The sequence below is a fragment of the Rhyacophila brunnea genome, unplaced genomic scaffold (assembly GCF_057557595.1).
Source record: "Rhyacophila brunnea isolate RB1 unplaced genomic scaffold, BYU_Rbru_1.0 scaffold_5, whole genome shotgun sequence".
Classification (NCBI taxonomy): domain Eukaryota; kingdom Metazoa; phylum Arthropoda; class Insecta; order Trichoptera; family Rhyacophilidae; genus Rhyacophila; species Rhyacophila brunnea.
Window position 1 is genome coordinate 34,901,838 of NW_028233170.1, and position 20,243 is coordinate 34,922,080.

Consider the following 20,243-nt stretch of genomic DNA (forward strand, 5'->3'; position numbering starts at 1 on the left):
AAATAAGTCTTACACGATATTATATTAGTTATTATAAGGTTAACTGATGAAAAAGATAACACAAATTCATATTAATTTAATCCGTTGGTGTTTCTACAAAGCGCAATGCAGAATACTGCAGCAAATTAAATAGTAGAGTTATTAAATTTTATGCATGTAGAAAATGATGGTGAAAATCCACTAGACTTGGTATTCCATTTTATGACAATCCAGAATGGAAATCTAAAAATAAACAACTCTAAAAGATACGGAGATAGTAAAATTTATGAAATAAAAATGTGCATTCGTTAGATCATTGACAAATGATATTTTTTGCTTCATTTATGGGCCGTCAATGAAAACGCCTTTTTATGGTGTCTGGGCTATTTTGCTGTGGGTTGCAAAAGCTATTTTTTATTATATTTTCAAAATTTCGCAAAGCGAGTTTACGGTGTTTTCCGTATAACTAACGGGCAGTAAAAATTAAGCCGTTCTTTATATTGCCATAAAACGTGATTTCTTTGGACAGAATAAGAGCAGAGGAATACGACGTTTAATGGTTGGCTTATTATTTTGGAAAGTAATAATTATGTAGAATAAAATTAAGACATTATTAATATTATTATGGAAAGTCATTAAAGAATTTGATTATGTGAAAATTTTCGCACAATATTTATTATGTTTTAGCAATTATGACAAATTAAACAAAAATTTAAAACAATGATTATTAAAAGAAAATATAAAAAAATACTGTAAATAAGAAATCCAGAACGGTATTCATTTAATTAAAATATTTAAAAGGACTCATATACAATAAAGATCTGAACTAAAATCTTCGTATGTTTATAATAGTACCTATGTACTATGTTACTAATTTCTCTGGCGTGAAAAAATAATACTATATTTCGAGTTTTAGGTTTAAGTTTAGTTGGAAAGGCGAAAATAAGACATGACATTGTATTACGTAGAATGAAAAGGCAGCTAGAGTTATTTATTACAAATCATAAAGCGCAAAAAACTGGTAGTTTGGATAAATAAAAATTACCAATTTCTTTCTGTAATATATGCCTTATTATTTATCATACCGGGTAGAACCCGGGTAACATTCAAAATATTATCATAGTCGGGTGCGACTGATATAATGTGAAGTATGATTTTTTTCTATTATAATTAAGTTTAGTATTTTTGACCGTAAGTTGTACCGTAATAAAAACAATTATTGCTAAGAGCAATAATGCAGTGAATTTAAGTACATATTACCTATTTATGCATATAGTTGTACGGAGTTGGCAGCACTGTTGCATTTCTAGAATAGTGCATAGAGATAAGCTTCCTGTTGAGAACCGCAGGTCAGCCATTAAGGCCACATTCAGACCAGCGATTTTGTCCCAACCATTAGCGCCCAAAGCCAGCGGTAACGGGCCTTAAAGCCGCAAATCCAGAATAATGGATTAGCTTTAAGTTTTCAATACAGAGACGAAAGAATTAGATTTGAAAATTATATCCCAATGCATTCATACAAATTAATTTACTCGTAATAATTTGTTTAGTAAGTTTTCATAAAGAGTTTATTACCGTGTATATATACGCGGTCTTAAATAACAATATATTATCAGATAATTTTAAAAAGCATGATAATCTGCTTTTAAGAGTACTATTTTCTTTCGATACGATACTACCAGGTATCGATGTGACGTCTCTACTGTGGTGGAAGTTAAGTACATAATATTATTAGTAGTTAATAAATAAATTTATTTTAAATGCCAGTCCTTCCGACGATGTTGTAGAACTAAAAGCAAGCTGATCACTTATGACTCGGAAACCAGTACATTATCTAAATCATGGAATACATAATATTAAGCTTTACTGTTCATCACGAAGAAAATACAATCGTATCAATTAAATAGGACGCATAAGAAAAGGTAGCTGGTAGACCAACAATTCTATAGATGGATACTATACTTGTATACTTGTAGTACCCCGAACTGGAAAATGGTGAGTATGAATATGAAGAGTTGGATAGAGTTATGATCAATCCCGGGTTGTAACACTCATAATAACGATGAAGACTTTTTAGGCAATTTTAGACAATTCTAACTGACAAGACAATTTTAGGTAAGTAGATAAGGTGAATGCCTGGGTACATACATGCAGAAATTATTAGGTACAACCTTCACACGATATAATGTAATTTGGTTAAACGACGAATATCTCACATATATATTAATATAAACCACCTTAAATGTATCCTCTCGAAGAATCAAGACCCGTAATAGCATTACACGGCACTTTATGGATGTGACTATATGTATGTATCTACAAAATACATAGGCACATCTTTCTCTTGTGTATGCGAATAGCGGTTTAAGTCTAAGGTAACTTCGCTAATTCCACGGCATTACAGTTTCACCTTCAAGTGTAAATCTATATCATAACATAACAATGCTTTAATCTAAAGTTCAGCTTCGGCGTATTATACCTACGTACGTATTCGTTACTTTATTGTGTAATAAGTACCGTATTTAAGCTAGGCAAACTTTCAGGATTTCTGTTCAAACATCGTAGAATACCGACGTTGTGTGACAAAAGCTCGCCATACACAAGTGAAATACCTAATACAATAGCCAACAGTTTGAGACTATCACATATCAATGGGGTGCATATTGAAACTTTCTATCAAACTTTACACTTATTTAAATAATAGTATTAAAAATCGTTGTAATATGGTAAAAATTTGATAGTCTTTTGAAAACTGAAAATTTGCATCTATCATACTAACTAACCTAATAAAAATAATAAATACCATTAAATCTATTTGTGGTGACTAGGAGATTAATAGCAACATATAGTTGCATAAATTATAATATTTCTAAAAATACATTAATCTGGTTATTTACTAATCTTTACCACGATTTATAATAGTATGTATGTACTTTTCAGGACCGATTTCATCGGTTTATACGGGCATTTAAAACATGTATTCAAATAGATAGGTAGGCTTCTAAAAATCATAAAACGTACCTATTATTAATAATATCATTGGTAAGCAGTCTTTTAATAAACAGCTTCGGAGCATTAAGTTAATATTGACAAAAACCTATGTAAGTTAAAGCTTTTCATTTAATTGGCCTGTATATTGGACGAAGATAAATATCATTCCACTAGAACTTTGTTATCAACACAATATAATGCGTATTATATTATTATACTGTTGAGGTTTTATATATATATTATTTGATGTGTAATTATTAAAATTAAATAAACTATTTTTTTACTTTATTTGTGGTAAAGTCATTAAAACCTTACATTTAACTCCAATATTGAATCTACAATACACTAATACTAGCATTCAAACAGTCGTGTACGAATTGTAGGCTGCTTCTTGAAAACCAATACATTATCATAATATTTATATACGAGTACTTAAAACTAGAGTTGGGTTTCGGGAATTTCCCGACGGGAATTCTCGAGAAATTTTTGAGATTTTCGATCCCGAATCTCGAGAATTGAAATTTTTAACATTTCGGGAAATCCCGGATCTCGATAATCTTTTCTCGGGATTCGGGATTTCTTTATTATCAAATATTAATTGAAAAAACGATTTTTCTATATGAAAAAAGTGAACAGAAAATACAAAACGTTCAAAGACTGATTTGGGTATTAAACAAAATAATTAAGTCAACGTCGACTCAAAGTGAGCGCAATTTTTCATCACCAGGGAATTTTGTGTCTCAAAAGCGTGCGCGATTGTCAGACGCAGCGATTGTCAGTCTGTGTTTTTTCAAATTCTATTTTAATAAGTATTGTTTTGAATTATTTTTGTTTTCCTACTTTTTTTGTTTGTCTTATTACATAAATGAAAAAAAACATATTTTTTTTGGAAACTGAATACACTGATTTTAGAATTTTTTACAGATTTTTTAAAAAATATCCCGATATATCGAGAATTCAAAATTACATCATTTCGGGAGATCCCGAATCTCAAGATTGAGATTTTCTTGGGAAATACCCAACTCTACTATTATAATCTATGTGTCGTATATATTTTGATTTAATAAAACAACATTTTTCGAGGCAATGGCTTGTCAAATTGGTGATAATTTCATTACTATGATTGGCTATAATTATAAATCTATAATTAACGTAATCAGATAATACTACTTAAATAGTGTAGTTTTAAATGAGGTTTATATAATCATTAGTCGGAATGGGCTCCCTGAAAAATCGACACGTCTATGGCAAGAAATTATTAAAATAGCGGTGAATTTCCTGGAATTCCTAGATTTATACAATTGAGTAATTGTGTCGCGGTAGTTTAACTCTACGACCAAATGCGTAGTCAAATATATAATCAACCAAAAATATAATTTAGTATTGCGAGCACATTACCGTTGGATGACAACAGTTAATATATTTATACAATAGATACGGAACTTTCGCCTAATATGTAGTGATGCCTTTCAGCGGGATGATGTTGGGGATATCCCGGACAGAATTTTCTATTGTCGAATTAGTTGTAATCCTAAGATTAGGCTAAAATATAATCAAAATTATAATTATTTTCAGTGCCTAGTATCGACATAATGTGAACTTATATAAACTGACAACTACAGCATGGGTGCGACGTTAGAAGAAATTTCACTTATGGTAAAACTACACATTTTGGTTGACGATTTAGCTTATATGATAATTTATAAGGGTGCCGGACGAAATCCCGAAGGCCGAAATCCCGAAAAATAAAAAAAAATCAAACAGTAATGATTGCGCAATTTTTGTGGAAAATGGGTTTTTGTTTCTCTTGTAAAATTTGCGCAATTCAAGATACGTGTTAAGATTGCGCAATTTTTTTGTAGGAGAGCCAAAAACCCATTTTTCCACAAAAAATGGTTTTTGTGTCTCTCTTGTAAAATTTGCGCAATTCAAGTTTTGGACCCAAACCCAAATTATAAATACGCATATTTTGTCCAATTATCGAACTATGTGAAAATTGTAAAATTTAGAGCATTTTTAACATTCTCCAGTCCAATTGAAGGAGCGGTCAAATGTGGCAAAGGAAAACTTCAGATTTCTAGCACTACCGAACTATTCCGGGTTACATGCAAAATGTACGTAAAACATTTCACCGTACCGCAGTTCGCCGTGAGCTTTCTATTGGAAAGAGATGACCGTAAAATATACGGTCTTCAATTTTATTAAATTCAATATGAACATTAATTCATGTTTTGTTTACCATTTAGTTTGGTTTAGTGTTACCCTAATTAATGTGTAGGGTGATTTTGGCAAAATTCATGAATTCAATAATGAAAACCTTAAAAAATAATCCAATATATCGGCTATTTTCAAAATTTTCTTGTGTAAAGCGACATGAACCGTGTTTTATTTAGAGATGGATTTTATGTCAGCACTATACGACCCAAAGAGGTTGCACTGTCTTTAATATACGGCCATATATTTCCGATACAACATTTCACTCTGAAATGTAATACGGCGAACTGCATACGTACAAGTTTCCGGACACGACTATTCCGGATAACAAATTATACACTGCAGATTGTCCTAACGGTGGCTAGCATTTGATAGGGAACGGCATAACAATACGAAGATTTATTTTTCATAGTAATATAAGTATTTTTTATAATGTAAACCAGATAGCGTTTACATTATTTACAATTAAAACAAAATCCAAGAATTCCTACATTTTAAACACGACGATTACGACATCAAGACATCTAGCGGAATCCCGATAATGCAAAATCACACACCGGAGAGAGACACGTACCTAATTAAACTTAAAACGGTGCTATGACATATCCTCATATCTCAGTCGTTTTCTTGAGTCCACTTGTCCAGTTCCGAGAAGAATAAATACGAAGCAACTCTTCACATGGGAAAAAAAAACAATCATTCATAAATGAGATAGTCATAACGTCATCCAATCGATTACACAGTAAATTTGTACACTGTACAATAACCATTGATATTAAACGCCAAATATAAAATTTGGTAACAATGCAATGGATTTAAGTATATATCAACACTCACCCGTCGTTCATGATAAAGGTTGAATACGTGAAATGGTGAAATATGAGTCGTTAATAACACTGTTGAGTATCTAGAGGAAATGCACTTACTTAGCTAATATTTTAAAGATAAATTTGTAACTAAATTTTCATTTTCATTAAACTGATTAAACGCCCTCATTCGACGTACCTATGCGACGTATAGATGTGTTAACAAGAGTTCAGGCCAAGCAATACTCACACAGACGCATTGTTTATAAAAAAGGATGTTTCAACGACATCATGTTGTCCTCTTTTAGCTATAAGTGCAATAAGTAGGCGTAAGCAAGATAAACGGCTGTTTCTCGTAGATGTTGTGCAATGCCCGTTGCCTCAGAAGTGCACTAATACACACAATCTTTCGTATCTGTGTTCGCACCAACTCTGACTGAGAGACCTATACACATGCAGGTAACATGCAGTTAGAAATAAAAAACACTTTGATGTTTGCCTGAGCTATAAACGTCTAAAAGTAAGTGGTATTTTTGAGTTGCTAGATTTTCAAGAAGGCTTTGTCTATGACCATTATAAAGCGGACATTGCCAAACAACATGATTTATAATATCTTCAATGTCGCTTTCGCGTTGATATTTAGGATCGTTTATTATATCTACCTAAACGAGCTAAGGATGCTGCAAGATTGTAGTGATAAGCTCTGCAGCGATTAATTGTTACAATTGTTTCCCTATTAAGCATTTTATTGGCTTACCAGGATTTGGGTTTACTAATGTACCTAATACAATTAAAAATACGTTATAGGTACCCGTTCCTTAAACATATTTTCTGAATTTGTTCAATTATTATTACGTGTGTCGATGTTTTGCAGAGAAGTGTGCTACTTTATTACAACGATAAAAAACATTGCTTTAATGATAATGTTATAATGTTTATAAACATATTAATATAATGTTTTCTTTATATTTGTTAATTGATAGTAAGTAGTATGGCTACCAATTCAAAGTGAATTAAGTAAACCTACACATAATAGATCCGCAGAGAGAAAAACATTTCCTCAGATTATTACACCGACAAGATTTACTCAAATAAAGAAACCTGGGTCTATCTGGTTTATTCAATCGAAGGAAAGCGATTTAGTTACACAAAAAAATCTCAATCGAAATATGGTTAGTAAGCTTTTATCGATATAAAACTGACATAAAGCTCGTAAGTCATTGATTGCCGACACGTTGTATAGACGTGTGGCCCACTAGACATAATCAGTACCATTCGTCTCTAGCGCCAGCCATCGCTACAGTCATTTATTCTGTGTGGACATATGATAATATTTTAACTTTGTTTTAAGCAAAAAAAGTGACTTATGGATCATATGCTGAGCTGAATCTGATGTGTCTGACGCTTTTTAACATAACATTAAATTTACATTATGTAATAATGCCTAGTGACATAAATATGGCATAGCATGAACTGTAACCAGTGTAATCGAGCAAGATTTATTATAGGAGCTTTGGAGTAGACATGAAAAAAAAATGAATTTACCACGTGGTCATTAAGTTTTTATTTAGACGCAGAATTTACGTTATACTTTGATCATTAGAAATACATTTTGTTGGTAATCGGTTAGTATAACAGCTATTATTTTGACACATAGTAGACAACTATTGATAACTTTTGAACCATATTTTAAATTATATTTAAAATTAAACTTGGCATGTTCGGTTGAAATAATAATTCTAACCAAAATAATGCATGGAATTAAAAATCTCGCCGATGTATTAATTAGTATGGATGTAACAATACATATCCGTTGAATTTGGCCCATGTGATACATTTAAGAATTATTATGAGCATACTTCAGTGAAACGGCAAATAATTTTCAACAGTAGGTGCGACGAAATTTCTCATTAGTCGCCAATCGGAGACCGACAGTCGAGGTGTCTGCACGTCGATTTGTTATGTCATGGCGTCGGATGAAAATATTCTAAAATCGTGTAAAGATGGCTAAAAAACATTACGTATGTACTGAAAAAAGAAAACATGTCAATGAATATACTATTATTATTAGTAATTATAACAATAAACATAATATTAAATGGACGCATGTTGGATTTTTATGACAAATCATATTTCGTTTAGGACCATGCCTCAACTGAAGTATAACCGTAATAAAAAATGAAAATTCCACATGCCAAGCCCGAAAGATAATATTACTAGTAGGTACTTAAATTATAGATTTTCAAGTAACACGTTTGCGATTCTGGTCTCAAAGACAAAGGTAGTAGGTACTACATATTATGACCACCCTGTGGTTACTACAATTACTGTAACTATTCATGGAGTCCGATATACTGGCTGCTTCCAGTAAAAATGGCGCGCTTTGCATTCACTACAGTGGCGTGATAGTTGTTGTATTTGTATCTGCATAACAATTCAAAATATATATTATTATCATCCTATAGTAGGTGTGGCCGGTGATTATTGTTTATTGTTAATAATCGCATACCTACTTCTGTAAGCCCAATATTATATTTTATAGCTACGGATAAGTAAAAATACGATATATTAAGAATCTTACCTATAAGTAAAGTCACTTTAACAATGTCAGCATGGTTTTAAACGTATCTGTAAAAAAATAAAGAAAAATAATTATTAGTAATGAGTCAAAAATAGATCGGATATCGTAGGTATTAATAATATAAAATATCGGGTAATATAATATGAGGGATGCAGTTTATTTTGTGATTTGTCTACCTAAGACGATAATATACACGATGATTCATAATTCCAGATCCGCAACCCTTAACATTATACTCGAATTCACAATAAAGCTCTTCTTCAGAATGCTGGGGACTCGTCAAATAAGATGCAAGAAAGATGGATATCTTTGAGAGGAGTGTAATGAGAAGAAACTTAGGGGTTGTTAAAAAAAACTTTAACGAAACGAAAGTTTCACAACGATTGTAGAATTGTAGAGGCAAGACTATCATGACGGTGTTTTAAATATTGCATTTTTTTCTTTTTAGATTTTAGAGTTTTAGACAATGATAATTTATTAAGGCTATACCTCAGCTGAGGCATGGTCTAAAAAGATCGTGACTGCAGGAATGCGCGGAATGCGGGTCGCGGGTGCAAATGACCGAAGCCGAACGAAATATAATTTGTCATAAAAGTTCAACATGCGTCCTTTTTATGTTGTGTTTATTATTATATTCGTAATAATAATAGTATATTCATTGATATGTTTTCTTTGTTAATACGAAAAAGTTTTTTAGTCATCTTTACACGATTTAAGAATATTTTCATCCGACGACATGACAAAACGAATCGACGTGCAGACGCCTCGACTATCGCTCTCCGAATGACAACGCGGCCGTAATTTCGTTCTACAAACAGTTGAAAATTATTTTCCGTTTCACTTATGTACGCTCTTAAATTATGGATACAAAATAAATTAACATATACTCGTATATTATGTAGAAGTGTGTATACCAATAAAAATATAAGTGATATTCGTTGAAAGAATTTATATATGAACAACCGTTATGGTAGTAACCTTCATAGTATTGGATATGAAATGCTAATGTTCAGCTTGCTAAATTTTACTATGTTATTTACAATGTAAAACACAAATTCATTACATAAAATAACACCCAGATAACAACAAAGTGTACAAAATGTAAGTACGGGAGTGACAAGAGCTGGGCTTACATTTGACTCATTTAAATAATATATACGGGCCTCTTGCGGGCGTCAGGATTTAATATCAGATCGTGACGTCACGGGATCCCTGGATGAGTGCGGGGACGGCCTTGGAATGTTCCTACATCCCTCGGGAGCGGGGATTCCCGTCGGCCCATTTCGCCTAATAATTCCGGCCATTCTCAAATTCCCTTACATACAGTTCAAATTAAGAACATATTTTACTATAATGCGTAAGTTTTCTTTTTCCTGGAGCTAGCTTACATTTTGCTTCACAGAGAAATATCAAATAATATAAAGTTTAAATATTTTATTCCTATGCTTATAATAGACGCTACCACTCGGCTACTGCAGTCGTATAATGAGTGATTGACTGACCATAGCAATAAATTATTGTACTAATCATTTTAAATATCAAAGTATTGTAGTCAAGGTAGGTATGTGCCAGCGATGGATGGATGAATGTCCGTTTCTGAACCCACGGGTGTAAGAGTTGTGGTTTTAACGTTGTTTTTAAGTGAGTATTTTGACCAAATATGTTGAAAAAATGGATCATAATATTTTTGTCATTAAGAATATTTTTTAGGATACAGCCCATATTCACATCGAATTGTAGATCAAATAATGGTGATGTGGAGCCACATGCTCCGATTACCGCCCAAGAGTGCTACACTCTTCACTATCACGGCATGCCTAGATTACAATAGTATCCATTTACCTACAATAGGAGAGGAAATGAAAAATAATTATGTAAGTAAAACAAATAGGACTTTTGAAAATTATCATCGGAATCACTGTGTGAAGCGGAGTCTACCTCGCGAATAAAACCGAAGCCATCGCGATCCCAGGCTTTGCATTTCAAAAAGAGGTTCGTGCCATTATTACAGGCAAGAATGGCAATGATAATAGGCACCTACCTGGCGTTGTACCTTATACCTTTTAATTTATACGGGAAAATTTCGGTAAATAATAAAGGTAGGTGACAAAGTCGATTTTATGCTAAATTGTCTTTTCCTAAAATCGAATTGAGAAATTGTTAAAAATACTTTTGTGTTATTTTCAAGAGAAATTAATTCAAAAACCATTCTATACTCAAAATGTTCCAGGTATAATAGAAATACTTACAACATTGTTCGATGAACATCTAACCATTATAAATAATTATTAATTGTCACGCTAAAATATGTCATTAACATACCCACATATTTAAAATTAGTGTACTATTATGTGGTTAATAGCTTTATGAACATACATTGACGCGTTATAAATATAATGTAAATAAATCAGCTCTAGATTTGAATTGTGTCACTTAATAAAAATCTCTTCAAAAATAGCGAATTATAATTTTTATAATTAAATTGATTTTTCTAGCAATTTAAAAAAATCATAACAGTAAATATTGTACTTAGCACAATGTACGACATTTATAAAGGTTTATAGTGAAAGAAAGTGAGATTACAGAAGAGAGAAATATATATATATATATTATATAATATATAAATTGGAAGGCCCTTCTAAGATAAATATATCTTCAAGTATTTAATTTATATTAAAATAGGTAGGTAAGTAAATAAAAAATATGTAAGTCTGCAAAATATAAAACAATTGAGAGTCATCTATCATCAGAATTTAGAATACCGTTTAATTTAGTTGAGTTTCGAATATAAAATAAGTGGCCATAATCGCCATCTATTTTCAACTGAATTAGCTTCGGATTCCGATCGACAGAATCCAAACTACATTTTGTATCGCTATGACGTCACATAACATCAAGCATGTCTGTAAATTTGAACCGAGTCTATAAGCGCTACAGAATACGCTTACTGTAGGCCCTACACTCTTTAGGAATATGTTTATTGGCGATGTCTGTCGCTTTAAGTAAATAATAAATAGGTACATATAATGATTTAAAAAAAATCCATAATTTAAACTCATCGTTCAGTTTTATATCGTTAGTGAGCTATTGAAATTTCATCGATTTAGTGTGTCATTGTCATTAGTGTGTACCTATTCATCAGTAGTAGTAGTATCAGATTATCTTCTTATTGTCCGTAAGTATACCCATCTGACAAGTATATTTTTTTTCTCATATCTCCACAGCCTACCTCTTTCCAAAAGTCACCCTTCGCCACTGGTGATTAGACAATACTTTGGAAATGGTGCATTTAAAGGAAGTTGGTCAGATGTTAAATGGGTCAATGGTGAATATATAGGTACATTATGTCTGTCGTAATTATTACAGAACCATTAAATGAAGGAGTTTAAAATAACTTATTTATGTAGTACATATTATATAGCCAGAGTTTCCAATAAAAACAGGTGTGTGTAGATATAATATATAATATAAGTTGAATTCTATACATTTTGGTGCGTAAATTTTGGCGCTGTTTCCGTTTCACATCATTCGAAAAATATATCCGATACATAATAAACTGTCCTATTTTGAAAATGCAATTTTCCTATAAGGGTTGGGTGAATTTTTTCGAGATATTGTGGTAGTACTCGAAGCCACTTTGTGAGCCCCAAGGCGTAAGTTATTCAGCCAAATCCGTGAGTCTTCGATTTGCTTTTCATAACTTCACCCCCAGGTACTCTCCACGGTGACCTAGAATCCTTTTACCAGTGACGCCTTTAGCGAGGGAGTGTATTCATTTTAAAATTCTTAAGATTTGGAGGAGTTTAAATGCATTACACATTAAAGTATGCTTTATATTATATTTAATGTTCTCTGTAACTTTTTAAATATAATCATTGTATAATTAATATTACTTCATTGTAAATTGTGGTCATTACCCAATCCCTGTAATAATATAACTACCGTTTTTTGAAAAAATAAAAAAAAACATGATTACATAATTAATAAGATGAATACTTCTAAAATGGGTACTGCAGAATTGAAAGCCAATGATAATTCGGTCCTCATAATTTAAAAATATAATATATTTGCGGAAAATAAAAAGTACTTAAAAAAAGAGCCTCTAAATTAAATTATTTTAATTCCTTTCATAAATCTGTTCTTCCTCCTAAAATATCAACAATTTGAAAGCTGAAATGATACTTAACTTTTTACAATGTCAATATATCAATATTATAATTATTGTATTACATATAAAAACAATGATATTCAGTACTTAGGTACACACTGTGAAAATAAGCACAATGAATTTTGATGATTTTTAGCTAAACATACCTCTAAGTGTCTGAGTGGTCAGAGTGTATATATTTCAAGCTTGCAGTTTTTAAAAGTATCTATCATTTTCGTGTTTAATTTGCAATGTGCGTAGACCATAAAATATAATAGATTAACTTAAGTATGCCCCTTTGATTTGCTACCTAGTTCGCTACTGCTCTGTTCTGATTATATCCGTGCCACGGGACGAGCATCCTTATATGGGATAACGGAGCATTATCATTCGCTCCTTTATTCGTCTCTGGTGTATCGATATTTGCAATTTCTGTGAGGATTTTCCTCAGAATCTTTCCCGTAAGGAGATAGATATATTGGGAGGATATTCTCAAATATACATATCCAATGATGGGGAAATAAAAGGTATATATCTATCTACCTGCTAGGAAAAATTTACCATTTTCTATATTTTTCAGATGAATAGCGAAATAGATACAATGTAAAAAGTCAACGGTATTACTGAGTCACTATGTACTCACGTGAGTATAGAAGTATTTTATATTGATCAATCAGCGTTGATTATGACACATACTATAGCTAGCCGTGTTTTTTATCGAACGATTTGTTGTTTCGATCAGTTGTTAGATCATTTTATTTACTTACCATAATATAATACGACCAATAAATTTCATCACCTGATTAATTGATTAATATAATATTGTTAATACTGAGAGACGGACAGAAAACATATTTTTGGGAAGATTGTTTGTACTATTTGTATAGTAGTAAAACGGAATTTAATTACTGTATTTTTTAATTAAATTATTTGAGTTGCCCATTTCCAATAATCTATTTGTCCAGTTTTGACTAAAAATGAACTGAATGCAATTGTATTCCTTATTCAAAGGGGCACACACATATTATTCTATAAACAATTCCAAAACAAGTCTTTTGCAGTCAGTATAACGATTGGAAAACATCGTCTAATTTCAAAATGCGTCTTGTCCGTCTGGTGGCCATTTTAAAATATCATCTTTTCCATTGTTACAGATTGAGTATTTTGAAACTTTCGCTCAATACAGGAAAATATATTCTGTATCTCTTGATAATGGCCTCTGCAACCAGCCAGAAACGTCGAGGAAAGAAGGAAGAAGTAAATGCGGTGGAAACTCAAGAATCTATTACGATATATCATGTTCCCCAAAACTTACAAGTGTATGATTGGAAAAGCTCTGTAGTTAAAATATTAAAAGCACCCGCCCAACGGCCCAAGTAAAAAATGGTTATTTTCTATGTAGAGGTAATATTTCAAAACAAACCAAAATGGACAAGGTGAAATTTGGAAATGGGCGACTCATTTATTCACACAAGAATTAAGATTGTAGTACTAGTTATCGCACATAGATAGTTGAGAAATCCTCAGGAATATAACTTTTACAAAAAATGTTTTCGACAAATATTTGTATCGATCGGGAGTCGAACCTGCATCCATCATATTCCCGTCAATTGTTTGAGTTACCCCATTTCCACACGGGACTGATGTAGCAACCATGCACCCTAATTGTTTAAAGAAAATTTGACTTGGCCTGCTGTCATTTATCTTTAGTGACATTAAAAGTTTCTTCTGTATCCGTATACTAATAACAAGTCAGGAGTTAAATGTGCTTTACCAATTAAATAATCTGGATTATACTCGTACTAATTACGCCATAATACCACACTACTGATCGAAAAATGATGCAATATTAACTAAAAAATACTTACATAATATCATAATACAGTTAAATATATCTACGTTTGAACAACTAATGACGTTATTAAAAGATTTTACTAGGTTCATAGGTACTCATTTAAATCTGGGATATAACAATGTTATGTTATAATTGCAATTGCAATTTCACCTCATCTCCCTCTTCATTAAACGTTTGAATTTGAATAGAGGGGATGCAATCATAATCGTAGGTTCACGATTCATTAACACTCAAGTATGCAATCTCGCAAATTGATGACAAATTTTAACCAACGGATTATTCGTGGAAACTGATCCGGGACAACTCATTATAAAATTTAAAGGTGTGATGTAATAAATGCAGTGTATTAATTAGGCTACATAACAGGTGCAATTCTATATCATTGATTCATTACATTATATACAATCAATCACAATGAATAATAATTATCGTTTTAGTAGTTTTTTTTTTAAATTATTTATAATGACAATATCAAGTAGCAGCTGCTTCATAATATCACTTTTCATTACTGGTCCGATGTACCTACCTACCAACTTCATAAGTTATATAGTATTAAATTATATTACTCTCATACTTTTTATTTTTTGAATGACTTCGCAACTCACCCGTGTCTACCTAGGAAGCATTCTGCGGTAGTAAATCATTTCAAATGTCTCAATTACTTTTGTGGTTACTGTGTTAATGTCTACGATTAAAAGAAAATGAAACATATACCCAACACTATTTGATACTCTTTGGCAATTCGATATTTGATTTTATGTTTGATTACACGTCATGATCATGCATTATGCACTGTGCTGTTTCAAATTTAGTCTTAATTTTGTGTTACATATGTACCTACTAAGGTATGTTTAGATATATTTGTGAAAAACCACAGAAGTATTCAATGTTAATGTAAGTTTTAAATTTCGTAATTATTTCTTGACAGAATTTGTAACACCTTTATTTATTTTATTGTATCGTGGTATTACATTTGCCAATGCGCCATAATATACAATAAAATTATAAATAGTATACATTTACATATTATACCGTATCTAGTTATTAATAATTATTTGCAGGATAGACAGTAGGATCGCTGCTTCAATGGATAGAGCCATCGCCCGGAAAGTGGAACATAAATCAGTTTCGCTTCAATATAAAGAATCGCACATTCGTTAATCTTGAGTAAAATTTAGTCATAAGTGTAATTTATTGCTAGGTGGTTGTTCATCGTCAATTCTAAATGGATGGTCACCATAATAAAATGAAAAAACGATATATTTTAATTATATAAAAAATTTTAATTTGTTACTTTATTCTTTTTGACAATATAACATGCCACGGAGCCTAATGAGTCTAATGACAGTAGTCTAGTTAGTAATAAAAGTAAAGCAATCACAAACACCCTACATTGAAAAAAATCACTTACATTTAATATATTATTGTGGCTTCTTTGGGACCGCCACCTTGTTTGAGCAATGTTTTAGTTAGAAGTATTTTATAAATAGAAATCAATATACCTCAACAGCTTTTAAAAACTAGATTCAGATAATAATTAGCATGACCTTAAAACTGTTCGTGTATGTGATTAAATTCGACGATAGTTATACATTTTAGAGTCCAACCTGAAATTGCATTCGAGTTGGATATAGCTATAGTAACCGCAGTGGCTATAAGGTATTTCTATTCATCTAAAGTCATGAATCAGATTGCAATGCATTCTGAAAGTAATTGCGGGTGAAAACGGAAGCATTATCGTTTCAAGAGAAAGGAAATGCGTCCTTACCTCCTTTCAACCATCATTATTATTTGAAACGATAGTGGTAAAGTTAGTATTGTTCAATGACGCGAGTAAAGACTGAGCTGTAATAATATTACGTTAGTTTTCTGCCAGTCGGAACATTATATGCGAGAGCATCACTAATTTACCGATCGTAATAGTGTTATTATAGCTAGACCATTAATGGACAAGATAAAATTGTAAGTAGAGAAGATAGGACTTTTACACTTAAACGATTAATTATTACAACTTAAAACACAATAATCATTAATATTGTTGTTTATACTGAAGCGATTTAGGGAAACGTTTTCATCGGTAGAAATTACTTGGGGTTAATATATATATATATATATATCATTTAGTATTTCAACACATATAAAATATTTTATTACACGTGTCATGTTAGGCTCGAGTGGTGAGCTTTATTAAAACGATGACAGTATTGAGCGGTAACAAGTCAAAAATTCGACATTTCGCGTCATTCGTATCAAAATACTCGTAAAAATGAGCTCTTGACGGTTTTGTACAGAAACAATTCGAAAGAAATAATTTAGATACCACAAGAGCCAAAAAACCCATATGAAATTTTACAAACTTTCAAACAAAACCAGTTTTGTACAGATCCATTTCGAATTGTTTCCATTTAAAACTGGCGATTGAACATACGTTTCAATTTAGAATAGATAAATTCTGACATGTACCCTTTGAAAAGTTGTCAAATCTTGTGTATTGTAAAACATTCAAAATATTAAAACACGATTATCTCAAAACTACGTTTTTTGATTTGTTACTGTTTAATAATGGGTCATAGAAAAGTATTAGAACCAAAATTTACTATCGACTTAATGTAACATAATAATTATTATCCTCAATACTGTGTTGGGTAAAAAAATAGCTAAGTAACGTGAAAAGGGATAATTGAAGAAATTTCCATATTACAAATAGCATTAATAGAGTTGGTAATACTAAACCAGGACTAGGATGTTTGTATATTATTATATAATAAATAGGTACTTAATTGAAATTTTGGCAATTTAAAATAATTTGCATAGGTATTATATATATATATATATATATATATTTATATACACACACATATATATAGCAAAAATAGTTTGTGTATTATGAGAGAAATATAATCAATGTTGTTGGTCGTGTTTATGTATATGGGTTTGTTTACGGGTTGTACCTACTATTTTTAAAAAAATCAAGACTATTTTTTGTTCGCCTCTCAGACGCAATAAGAAATCAAATTGAAACAATAAAAAAAATAATCGAAATTTCTTTTCTTTCGAATCGAATTCTGTAAAAGTTCATCTGATAACAATGGTTGAAAAAACATAGCGTCTCTATCGACATTGGGAGTGTTCGTCGGCGTCGGTTTTCCCGCCGCCGACGACGCTACGCCAACAGAGTATGCATAGGTAGACGACACATATATTCATTATGTAAACACACACATTCAGTAGTGTGGGAAATAAGTCTTTGAAAAACCTCGAATAGATCTAAGAGAAACGATATTCACTGCACCAAAAATACTATCGAAAGTTATATAATTGAGAAAGTTTTTTTTCCTTTTATATCACGTTATATATGGCACATATACCTATTTACTAGGAAAAGTGCATGTTTCTAAATTCAAAATAAATATTTATATTCAAATCAAACAGTAAATACCTACACATCGTATATATCTGGAAAATGTGGAAACTAGTTGGTTATAAACAAAAGAAAACCTTAAAAAGACTTACTCTTATGAATAAGTTAATATTAAATAAAAGAGTTTTAAAAATAGTCACTACAAACGAGTTTATGTATGGTGTACTTTTCATTTTTTTAGTGGAATGTTTTTATTTAGTTTAAAGCTCTCTATCGCATCTATTCTATACACAAGACTGCTATCGGCGGCTGTTGGTTGCTATCGAGGGTAGTTTATTATATTTATGTATTGAGGCGGTTAATTGTTACAATAAGTTAACCGTCTGAACTGTCAAAAGGTGCTATGTTTTAACAGCACCTATCTTGGCTGTGTTAATATTTAGAGCGATATAGAGAGTTTAGACGGCTAACTTATTGTAGCAATTATAAAACCTCAGCACATAAATACGATAAACTACCCTCGATAGCCGCCGATAGCAGCCTTGTGTATAGAATAGATGCGCTGATAAATAACCGTTTTTGACTTGATCGAAGGTACGTGTCCTTGTAGTACTGGGGTGATAGTTTATATACATATATATATATTATAGCTTTTCAATGAATTATGTTTGAAGAGTCGAGTCAAATGTCTTTCAAATAAACCATCATGGTGTGAAAATATTGAAAAAAATATTTGTAATGTCCATGATTTGTTTACATAAATAGAATAATATTAAATGTTTTTCCGCGAAGTATATTCGCCATACCTGTAATCTACGTTTTTATATGTTGTTAAATTCGTCTGCTTATTTTGACAAGAAACTTCTTATTTACACTCTTAAAAACTCCGGTGGTGTAAAGAACGCCTTCGCATGATAAAACCTTTCTAGGTCACTTCGTGGAAATACGGAGGTAATTTTATATTTTCAGTGACTCTCTGGCATGGATAAATTGGACTCAGTACAATAGGGAAGACGAGCTTTGTTAAATTGTAGGTATGGGCATTATACGTAAGCTGTTCATATCATTCTCAGGCATGTATATTATAGTTAAGCTTTTAGAAAAATATGTGCGTCATTCACTTTAGATTTCACAAATCATTATTAAAGTTTCTAAGACCAGAAAACAGGTAGGTATTTGACTTATTTATTTACCTTGGTCTCTCTCCAATCGGTTTCTTCATATTCCTTATATTCCGCAAACAATAGTAATTATTTCTCTTCATGACTGTTTTTTAATTTGAATTGTATTGTACCAACATGAAAAACGTAAGTACAAAAAATAATATTGAATTAACATTACAATACTTTGTAAACAACCTCGCATATATTTACAAATTAGATACCACTGCAAGTCGACAATATGAATAATTGTCTACGTAATTTAGTTTAATTATTATGTAACTTAACTAATGCACTGACATATTGTATGCAGTTGATTCTACATTGATAGTATACAAGACAGTGATAGTTTACATTTATGTAAGTAAATAGTTGGCGACGCATCCTGTTTGTCGCTTTCGATTAAAGAATAATAATATTATTTTCTTCCAAGTATTAATAAACAGTTTTTTTTTTAATAATATATGAAATGTATCACATTATTATTATCTCTAATTATTATTGAATGTTCAGGATGGTTCAGTCAAACTATTTTTGTCTGTAGTAACTGTTTCCGGAGTGCAAATAATCATAATGGTATCCAATTTTCGGTAAGATAGTGCAAATGAAATTCAGTAGCTAATATTGTAATTATCGCTAGAATAAATTGTGAAGATGCGTATTTTTCAAAAGAACAAAAAATGGACCAAAGACTGAATATAAAGTGGAATAATTTGATTGATTTTTTTATTAACTGTAATTCTAAACATTACAATTCTCGAAAATATATCTCGCAGTACATAGGCATAGAGCCGTATCCACTTTACTCGTACTCTCATTCTATCTGCGCAAAAAGCTATTTTGCAATTGTCTCCGATTAAACTGGAGAATGTTCCTCTGTGCTCTGTTAAATGTAATGCCTAACTTGGTTACGTGGAGCTTTATAGTATATGAAAATCGTAGCTATTTTGTAGAGTTGTTATTGTCTTTTATTTTAGTCCCAATTTAGTCCCAATTAGAATGAAAATTAAATATTATAATATATATTACGTAATGATTTATTCATAAGTACCCATATACAGAGAGTAAATATTGGCGTTTACTTGTAGATGAATTCTTTGTTTAATTACGCTTTTGTGGATAATAATGAATTTAGATAATTTATCATAC

General features: G+C 31.3%; 1 protein-coding gene across 2 annotated transcripts in view; it reads right to left on the bottom strand.

Moving 5' to 3' along the window:
* LOC147066351 (uncharacterized) overlaps positions 1-20,243 on the bottom strand; it is a 1,224,975-nt gene that overhangs the window by 277,191 nt on the left and 927,541 nt on the right. For both annotated transcript variants that reach the window (XM_085955769.1, XM_085955768.1), the window contains exon 5: positions 8,572-8,618. The gene's annotated coding sequence lies outside the window, so the exon portion shown is untranslated. The remainder of the gene's footprint in view (positions 1-8,571; positions 8,619-20,243) is intronic.